Source organism: Mytilus galloprovincialis, chromosome 13 (genome assembly GCF_965363235.1).
Source record: "Mytilus galloprovincialis chromosome 13, xbMytGall1.hap1.1, whole genome shotgun sequence".
NCBI lineage: Eukaryota > Metazoa > Mollusca > Bivalvia > Mytilida > Mytilidae > Mytilus > Mytilus galloprovincialis.
The window spans coordinates 12546407-12557745 of record NC_134850.1 but is presented as its reverse complement, the minus strand read 5'-3'; the positions used below and the strand labels follow the sequence as shown (position 1 = coordinate 12557745).

General features: G+C 33.1%; 1 long non-coding RNA gene across 1 annotated transcript; it reads left to right on the top strand.

Moving 5' to 3' along the window:
* The first annotated feature begins 7252 nt into the window (after positions 1 to 7252).
* LOC143057812 (uncharacterized) lies at positions 7253 to 11110 on the top strand. Its single transcript, XR_012972823.1, has 3 exons — positions 7253 to 7854; positions 8715 to 8786; positions 9511 to 11110. It is a non-coding gene; the product is annotated as an uncharacterized LOC143057812 (long non-coding RNA).
* Positions 11111 to 11339: the final 229 nt, after the last annotated feature.

The window sequence follows — 11339 nt, the reverse complement described above, 5'->3', positions numbered from 1 at the left end:
AGATATTTCACCACATTTATTTTTTGTGAGAAACCTATATATTATGTCAAAAATTTGATCGCAATCTAGATTCAAACAGTATAATTAGCTTGAATGTTGTGTCCAAACTTGCAAACTGTTCAGGGTTCAACTACTGCAGTCATATCAGGCTGCACTCAGCGAAGCTATTAATTAACAAACATCACTAAGATCCTTTTACTTTTCTGTATTTTCAGACAAAACAACGCAAAAAGCAAGAAAATGATTGGTATACTATGTATAGTGAGAGAGTTTGTAGACTTTGTAGGTCTGTGTCCGTATGGTCCTTCGGTTAGACCATGTGATGAGCCAGAGAGGTCACCCCAGGTTCAAGGTTTGTGTCGTGATGTTCCTTCCCCTGTGGTAGAGTCTCCTGAGCTACCAAGGGCTGCTGACCCGGAGCAGTGTTTGGTGGAAGCACCCCGTGTTGCCTTGTTTTCAGCAATGCCATTTGAGGTAGAAGTCATTTCTACTTTGGATGACACTGTTGAAAATGATACAGCGGTGTTTGAGGAGGTAGAGGAACATGAGTTGGTTTTCGATACAGATGATGCTGACCTTTTCTCAACCTGGGATGAGGAGCAGCAGCAGGCTGATGAGTGGTGGGAGGATCTGGAAAGGAGGGTTATTGAGGTATCAGAGGAGGTGGAGGCCCTATCCGAGGATTATAGTGAGGTAAAACAAAGGTTGGAGAGTGATGATGAGACTCTGCAGATGTTGGGCGCAAACTTGGAAAGTGAGGGTCGAAATCTGCAGATGCAGTATGTAATCTCCAGGGTTTTACCTTGCTGTAGTCCTGTGGATTTAGAAGAAGGTGTAAGTGATGTGGAGGAGCTGTCTCTGGAGGATGACGAGGTCTTTACTGATGAGCATGATAGAGTTGTGATTTGGGACGAGGAAGGCAGAGCAGCTATGAGGAGAGTTTGGTTCAGGAGGCATTTCATGAAGAGTCATTGTCTGAATAGTTTTTGGAGGACCTTTAGAGGGTACAGTTTGAGGTGTCGGATGTTTCAGCTTAGTATTGTGTGTCGTTGAGAGGAGTAGGTTCAATTTGTATTTCTGTTAGTTTTGTCCCTTTTAGCCAGTTGCCCCCAGATTACCTGACAAGTAATAAATGAATGATTGATGGTATTGATTGATCGGTTGGTTGATGTTTTATTGATGATTGTATCTTGAACACTTTATTGACAGTTTGGTCTTTTAATAGGTCATAACAGGTTAGGAATTCTCTGGCAAAAATGAAAACTATAAAAAGATATGAGTAAACCTGCCCTTAGTCTTACTCCCCGAGTTCCCCACTTCCTGTTCAGTCTTATCCCAAACCCCAAGTACTCTACCCGTTCTTTCTTTGTATATATATATATATATATATATGTAAATAAAAGCATGATTGTTTAATACAATTTTTATTTAAGTCAGACATTGTATGTTACCAAAGGTAAATGTACAATGTTGTTGTAGTATGTTATCATCATTAGGATATCAGAGACCTTCATATGTACAGTAATCATAGAAATAGGGTATTAATTTTGTACAGTATTTTGGTGGGAATTCAGAATTTTACTATACCCAAGGTAAAATTTGTAAATATCACATGACATCATTATTGAACTGAACACACCTGACTTTATCAGTAACACACACCTTTAAATTTGATATGGATCAGATTTTGAAAACAAAACACAAAAGAAATTTGGTACCGATCATCAACCTTGTCAGTCAACATTTTTTGGAGTTGTTTCCCTTTTAATGACCTTTTTTATTACCATATTTTGGACATATACTATTTATAGATAGAAAAAACTATGAATTATAAATAGATAGAAAAAACTATGAATTATAAATAGATAGAAAAAACTAGATTATAGAGAGAGAAAAATTTAAAAACTATAATATATATTATAGAGAGAGAAAAAATTAAAAACTATATTATAGAGAGAGAAAAATTTAAAAACTATATTATAGAGAGAAAAATTTAAAAACTATATTATAGAGAGATAGAATAAAAACTATATTATAGAGAGAGAAAATTTTGAAAAGAATTAAAAATTATCAGCAAGACAAGATCTGTTTTGTGGGATAAAACCAACTATATAGAAGATGTAGAGACGAAAGTACAACTGAAACGAATCAGTAAATCACTGAGATCAGAAAAGTTTCAAATTCCCAAGGTCTTAGAAATAAGATTTAGAAAGGTCAGATGCTTATGGTTGCCATCTTACAATATCTTTTTCTTTTTGATAAACATGACTTGTTTTAATTTGGATTTTTTCTAAACTTTTTTGTAAAATGTAAAATAAAATAACACCTTTCCTGGAAACCTGGTAAATGAAACTTCTTGTTTAATCATCCCTCCATGTGTGGTACATCAATATAAAACCATTTTATTCACAAAGTATCAAGAACTAACCTGGGTGGGATAACTAACATGATACTTCCTAAATAGGTCGTCTGGAAGATGTGTAAATGAATGAATGAATGAACGAGATAATAATAGAGAGCAGAGAGACAGATATTTTAAGGGTATTGTGTACTGTTCTGTGGAGGGACGTTATTTAGGAATGTTTATAATTCTAGTAATTTTCAGAACAGTTTGGTATTTCTGAGCTACTAGAAATTTACTATTTAAAGAAAAATTGGTTAATGTCAATTAAATTTAGAGTCAGATTAAATATATAACTGTTCCAATAGATTTTAAAGTCAATATTAATGAATTTATTCAATTTTTGTTTTGTCTTTGGCTTTCATAATTTTATTTTTTTTAATTTTTATAACTTTTTTCTTCAGAGTTGTTTATAAAAATTTTACAACATTCAAATTTTAGTTTTTATTTTAGTATAGATGCTGTATTATGAACATCGTTCTGAAGGGCATGACTCTGACCTTGACATCCTTAATCAACCTTGAGGGTCTCCTCTTTGAATATGACCTTAAAAATCATTCCATAGTGCCATATCTATTTGCATAGACTTCATGGTAAATTCAAAAAGGGGGAATCTATAAAACCTGGTTAAGTCGAATGGTCCACTCCATTATGACAACCTGAACAAATTGAAAACCGGTGGTATTTGCCTTACTTGTTTCTTTTTATTGACATAATTGGTTAACATTACAATAATTACGACGGAGGAGCCAAAATTGGGTAAACATACAACACAACTGACTTAAAAATTCACACACTAAAAATTCACATACAAAAAAATTCACTCACTAAAAATTCACACACAACGAATTCACACGCAAAAAATTCACACACAAAAAAAATCACACAAAGACAGTCACCAACAAAAAAAGTTCTTGGAGTTGCAGTATATAGTAAAACAAAATGACATACACTGGTAAAAAAATAAAATTTTCTACAGTTGACGCAGTAGATACCTCTGCTTTATCTGACTGCATGACGTCCATACTCGTTTTATTTTAGAACTCACAATTGTCCAGTGAAGGTTATAGTTGTAGAGGTGTTTAGATCTCTTGTAAGTACAAGTTTCAGTACTTATCTGTCACTAGTAATACTGAGAATAAATGTCACTACAACTGAGCTTTTCCTGCATACAATTGGTTTCCTCACATTACTTGGTATTTTATGCAAAAGTCTATACTTTTTTAATATTTTGGTCTGTAGTTTTTTCCCTGAAAGTTAAAAGTAACATTTCATTGAGATATTTTATTGGGACTGATTCAAACAAAAAAACATTGCAGATTTGTGATAAAAAAAAATTATTTCGTGTTTATTATAATTAATATCAAAAGTAACCTGCAATATATTTAATTTTAATTTGAAGTAATGTGTTGGAAAGATGGTCTCTGATAATTTAGTGGTGACAAACATTCTACTTTTATAAAAAAAAAAAAAAAAAAAAAAGAAAAAAAAAAAAGAAAAAAAAAAAAAAAAATAAAAAAAAGAATACACTGTAATATCTATGCATAATAATTAATAGTTTTTTTTCAGGTATTTTAATCCTTTCTTCAGTTTAATTTCAGAATGTTTCTGATAGACTGGATAGTGGTTGAGAAACACAGAACATCTTCCTGATTTTGATGAAATCGTGATGAAGTAATGGATACATTATTTTCATGGGAAGGCCGAATTGAATTACGTCGTGATGGAAGTAATGGATACATTATTTTCATGGGAAGGTAGAATTGAATTACGTCGTGATGGAAGTAATGGATACATTATTTTCATGGGAAGGCCGAATTGAATTATGTCGTGGTGGAAGTAATGGATACATTATTTTCATGGGAAGGCTGAATTGAATTATGTCGTGATGGAAGTAATGGATACATTATTTTCATGGGAAGGCGGAATTGAATTATGTCGTGATGGAAGTAATGGATACATTTTTTTCATGGGAAGGCCAAATTGAATTATGTCGTGATGGAAGTAATGGCCGATACATTATTTTCATGGGAAGGCGGAATTAAATTATGTTGTGATGGAAGTAATGGATACATTATTTTCATGGGAAGGCGGAATTGAATTATGTCGTGATGGAAGTAATGGATACATTATTTTCATGGGAAGGTAGAATTGAATTACGTCGTGATGGAAGTAATGGATACATTATTTTCATGGGAAGGCCGAATTGAATTATGTCGTGGTGGAAGTAATGGATACATTATTTTCATGGGAAGGCTGAATTGAATTATGTCGTGATGGAAGTAATGGATACATTATTTTCATGGGAAGGCGGAATTGAATTATGTCGTGATGGAAGTAATGGATACATTTTTTTCATGGGAAGGCCAAATTGAATTATGTCGTGATGGAAGTAATGGCCGATACATTATTTTCATGGGAAGGCGGAATTAAATTATGTTGTGATGGAAGTAATGGATACATTATTTTCATGGGAAGGCGGAATTGAATTATGTCGTGATGGAAGTAATGGATACATTATTTTCATGGGAAGGCGGAATTGAATTATGTCGTGATGGAAGTAATGGATACATTATTTTCATGGGAAGGCGGAATTGAATTATGTCGTGATGGAAGTAATGGATACATTTTTTTCATGGGAAAGCCGAATTGAATTATGTCGTGATGGAAGTAATGGCCGATACATTATTTTTACGGGAATTTTCCTTTTAAAGATTTTGAATAAAAACATCAAAATTTATTTAATTTTAACGATAAAAACAAAAGATTTTAGATTTCAAACAAAATTTAGCAATATTTTTTTTTCTTAATTAAATTTCAAACAAATCACTAAAATTTATTAAAAAAGAATTAAAATATATCCATGTAATTGTTGAGTAAAAATGCTTTTTTAAAGTAATTATCTTTTTCTGAATTAAAATAAATAACTGTTAATTTTTTCCAAATTTGAATAAATAACCATTCCATTTCCTAAATTTAAATATCAAAGTTTATAGCTCACAATAACTAAATTAGTTTGAAAATTTTAATGTTTCACTGAGATTTGGACTTCCAATAACTTGAATTTAACAATATTATAGCGTCTGATTGCAACATGAATACATTACTTACTTTTTTTTTAAATTGTTTAAAAATTGAACACTAGCAAGTCAGTAGAACATTACCTATAAACTAGACATGAAACCCAATCACCATACCCCATCACCATACCCCATCACTATACCCAATCACCAAACCCAATCACTATACCCCATCACTATACCCCATCACTATACCCAATCACCAAACCCAATCACTATACCCCATCACTATACCCCATCACTATACCCAATCACCAAACCCAATCACTATACTCCATCACTATACCCCATCACTATACCCAATCACCATACCCAATCACAATATGGATAGAATAAAAGGTAAAGGTTATACTGGCTTGCTGATGTTTTCTTCTTCGTTTTCTTTAATTATCCCCTCGACCCACATAGCAACAGCTTTATATATAGTTGACCTGGGACTGAGCTTTGTAGCAGCTTGGGTGGAATAAGGCAACATCCAGGAACTGGAATTTAAGAGCTCAGAGGTCTTGGAGGAGAAGCCTAGGGGTCGGATGAAAGGGAGACTGAGACTCCAGACACTTGTATTTAAGGGCAACAGGGTAGGGGATAGTTAACCCAAAACAAGTCCAGGGACTTATTTTTAAGGGCATGGGGGTCGGGGAGGGTTATCCCATGGGGGTCCAGGGACTTGCTTTTAAGGGCTTGGGGGTCAGGGAGGGTTACCACATGGGAGTCCAGGCACTTGTTTTCATGGGATTAGGGGTCGGGGAGGATTACCCCATGGGAGTCCAGGATCTTGTTTTTAAGGGATGGGGATTAGGGAGGGTTAACCCATGGGAGTCCAAGGACTTGTTTTTAAGTGATCGGGGGTCAGGGAGGGTTACCCCATGGGAGTCCATGCAGGGACTTGTTTTTAAGGGATGGGGGTCGGGAAGGGTTACCCCATGGAAGTCCAGGGACTTGTTTTTAAGGGATTGGGGATCTGGGAGTGTTACCCCATGGGAATCCAGGGACTTATTTTAAGGGTTATTGGGTCAGGGAGGGTTACCCCATGGAAATCCAGGGACTTGTTTTTAAGGGCTTTGGGTCGGGGAGGGTTACCCCATGGGAGTCAGGGACTTGTTTTTAATGGTTTTTGGGTCAGGGAGGATTACCCCATGGAAATTCAGGGACTTGTTTTTAAGGGCTTGGGGTAGGGGAGGGTTAACCCATGAGAGTCCAGTCTATTTGAGGGCTTGGAGGTTGGGGAGGGCTACTCCATGGCCTAGTGTAATAGAGACTTGCTGGGTAAGGAGGGGAAGTAAGTAATGTGTTGGTGTTGTAATTTCACACTGTTCTGATACTGTTTAGTTGCTTTAAAGTTTGTAAAGTACAAATAACCCTGTACTTAAATAATGAACACTTTCGTTTTTGAATTTAAATACATAACACTTTCTTTTCTAGATTTTAAAGAAATAACACTTTCTTTTCTGAATTAAAATAGATAACACTTTCTTTTCTGGATTTTAAATAAATAACAATTCCTTTTCTAGTTTTTAGATAAATAACCATCCCTTTTTCTAAATTTAAATAAATAAACCTTCCTTTTTAAAAATTTAAATAAATAATCCTTCCTTTTTTAAAATATATAAATAAATAAACCTTACTTTTTATTAGATTTGAATAAATAACCATTTCTTTTTTTAAATTTGAATAAATAACAATTTCTTTTTTTTAAATTTGAATAAATAACAATTTCTTTTTCTTAATTTAAATAAATAAACCTTCTTTTTTCTAAATTTGAAATAATGACCCTTTTTTTTTTGTGTGCTGGTGGTGTTACCACAGGTTTGTGTATGCGTCTAGTGTGGTTGGGAGTCATAGACTCTTACACTGCCGCTGGATAGCTTATATTCATAGGTGAAAAGAAAGCTGAGTGCGTAAGTCTTTCCTTCCAGTACATAGCCTCTACACTAACAAGACTTCTACAGTGCCTCCCCGTGACAGCACATGGTAACTAGGATCTAGTGTCCTAGGCTTTACTGTAGAGGATCTCGGAGTAGCAAGGTCCCTAGAGATAAAGTGTAGGCTGATCGACATGCGGATATCCCTACACTCATCAACCTTGCCCCAGTTATGGGTTAAATAGCCCGCTGGATGATGGTCATCAGCCTTCAAAGGATGTCTAGGAGAAGAAAACTCTGATATGAAATTTTTGGTAGATTTGACTCTTCAGCCTTGGTCTGCAATTGATCTTTAGGAAATAAAGCTTGAGTAAAGATTCTCTGATCCTCCAGGTTTGGGATTGAGAGATATGTCCTTGTAAAAAGGAAGAATGATTATATACTGATTAATCTCCCAGATGAGGAACATCACAACCGGGTCTGCATGAAGCTTTAACATTCGAAAAACAAGGTAAATATGCATAAGGTACATGTAGTAGATGTCTAGTCATTTCATTTAAGCAGCTATGATTTTGATGTACAAGTTTGCATTTTAGTGTAGAAAAGGGATAAATTTCTAAGGGAGAAATCTGACACTAACCAGAAAACCAGATTGAGTAACTAACCCAATAAAATAGAGAATTTTAAAAACATTGGTGCTCTTGAAAGAAAAGCAAGGGTACAGTTCCTGTTCCACAGGTCACAATTAACAGTTATGACCAAAATACGTATTACATACATTATGTAAATACTTTACATTTGATATTATACATGTTATAAATGAAAATGCTGTATTTACTATACTAAAATAAAATTCAATGTATTGAAAACTCACCACACTATTCTCTCTCACTCTTTCTCTTTCTATATATCTTCCTCTCTCTCTTTCCGGTGTTCAAACTGCTCTTCTTATATTTGTATTTAAAAAAAAATTGCTTCCTATTATAGAAAGATGTATTGATTAGATAATTATAATCTATAGATTTAATTATATATTATATATTGCAATAATATTTGTGTATCATCACATACATCTAAACAATTACATGTATATTCATAGCAATTTGATATTTACACCTGGCCCATTGGACCTATATGTCACTTTAACAATAGTATATCTTATTTATCTGTATTAACTGCTATGATTAGATGTTGATAAAATTGACTAAATTTCATATGTATAAATATCGAAAGAAGATGTGGTAATTGTCAATGAGACAACTGACTCCACCAGAGACTAAAAGATATACAAGTTAACAACTATTGGTCAACATACGGCCTTCAATAAGTGTTTTTACTACCATCACAGTTAAGGATTCATTTTTTTTTCAGTTATCCTGGATATTTATTGAAGTAAAATCTAAGGAAAGTAGGACCTGGATGTAAAATAATATCAACTTTAAGGTATGTATGTTGACAGTAACAAAATCCTTGTTTCAAGGTAACATTAAAGATAATGAACGGTTCTAGTTTATTGCTTCTATAATAATACAATACCTAATTACAGATATAGAAATATGAAGATGTGGTATGATTGCAATTTGGAAAACTCTCCAAAAAACCAAATGACATATAAATTAACAGCTATAGGTCACAATTCTGCCTTCAAAAATGAGTAAAACCCATACCACATACATGTTACATTAGCTCTAAATTGGCCAAAAAATGAAAATTGTAAAAAAATTCAGTCGAGAAAACAAACTGCCTAATTCATGTCCAAAATAATGAACAAAACAAATATGTTACACAGCAACAAACATTAACCACTGAATAACAGGCACATACAGAGTGTGGCAGGGTTGAACTAGTTTGAAGGCATATTGTCCTTATCCATCAAATCTTTGGTTGAATGAAAATTTTTAATCCATGGTGCCTGAAAAAATTGACATGTTTATTTTAAACAAATCTGAAGCAAAATGTAAGTACAATGGTGGCATTTCATACTTTAGATGCCATAAGATTTGATACAATTCTGAACTGCTTTATATGAAGAATTTCTTCAGCCTCTGTCTCCTGATTACTCCATATATGGATAAAATGTAAATATCTTCTGACATCAACATTATACATAATTTTTTGTGAATTTTAGTTTACATGTTTTGAATGAAATTTTATTTTCTATTTGTAGACAATGCGTGCTTGTTAATTTAGAAATCAACTGAAGCAGAAGAATCGATTCTGTTGATCTGAGGAACTTGGAAACACTTAATTATTGACCAAAAAAATATGTAGTAATACAATTATGTTTAAGGAGAGAGATAGAAAGAGGGGGATAGCCAGTTGTAAAGATTTATTCTTTTAAACCAGATATGTTGATTACTTTCGAATATCACAGGCCTACAGTTCCCCCTAAATAGTCTTAATTAATACATGTACTAGGTGTTTAATGTAAGACTTTGATGTGACTTGTGAGAACAACCAGCTGCCATTGGTTAAAATTTATTTTTATGCCCTTTTAGTTGGGGGGGAGGGGGGATATTGTTTTACTCCTGTTCTAACTTCCTACTGTCCTATTATGAGTAAATAAATATAAGAAGATGTGAAATGTTGACAATGAGACAACTCTTCGTCAAAATCACTACAGATAATTCCAGATAACTACTTCTAGAGTTTAATGAGTTATCTCCCATATTTGAAGGTACTTTTGGTAACAGTATTTCGTGATAAGGCTGATGCAAATAGGAGACAACTCTTAATTTTTTTATAAAAAGATTTTAACTTGTTTTTGAATTTAACAAACTGAGCATAAGTTGTGAGAAATGGAAACTAGCAGGCTGAGATTTAGGGTTAAGGGGTGGGAATACACTGCTTACAATGCTTATCTCTTCATATGAGCTAGTTTGTTCACTGCATGGAAGGCCTGCAATAAATAAGAATGTATTGGTTTACTTATAATTGTTATATATTTTATGTTAGATATGCTATATCAGATGTAAATAAAGTAAGTCGACAGTATTATTTAGAGCTCTGTGAATAAAACCAGCTTGTAAACATAAGTCTAGATAATGCATTACGCGGTAAGTGGTTTGGTCTGACATGTTGATTTCAAATTATATTTACGTCATCATCATCTCCAAAGTGTTTCCATTCTCAATTTTATCTGATATTAAACGCCCCTTCCTCACAATCATGACTTCATTTTTAAGTTTAATGAGTTATCTCCCATATTTGTAGGTACTTTTAGTAACAGTATTTCATGATAAGGCTTATGCAAATAGGAGACAACTCTTATTTTTTGTAGAAAAGATTTTTTTAACTTGTTTATGAATTTAATGGTAAATCTTGTGACTTTGTAAATTTTTTCTCAGCTTTAAAACAATATCTAACACCCTGCCCATGAAATTGAATGTTGCTCCTCGTGATTTTAGCCAGTGAATTCTTTTGCAAAAGTTTAAAAGAAATGTCAAATAGTATTTCATAATGCATTTAAAAGAATGGTATATTTTATAGAATGCTAATATTGTTTTACTTGTATGTTTAGTAGTCACAAAAAAATGTAATATATTATTATTTGTTTTACTTTTTTCAAGTGGAATAGATTGTAAAGTTGAAATTTCTGTAACAATTAAACACCTATGATTTTTCCATACAATATGTATGAGGGTTTTCTAAAGCTGGGTGTATGTTTTTTTCAATATTACCATATTCTTATATCTTAGGTAACAGTATTATACAAGGTGATTGCTACATTAATCATTTCTCATTTTAATAAATAACATTAATTTGAACTTTTTTTTTGTTTCTTTAAAATGATATTTAGAACAGCTTTTTAAAAATAAGCTTGTTTCAGTTATTTTGAGTTTTCATCCCTGGCTGGGTCAGACCACACAAGACTAAAAGCTGGTATTTGCTATGTATCTGCTTGGTACACAACATTTAGTAGCAATACATACTAAAGAGACTGGTTAGCTTGTAATAATATATCTGGGTATATTGATTCCTTCAGAATAATATTTT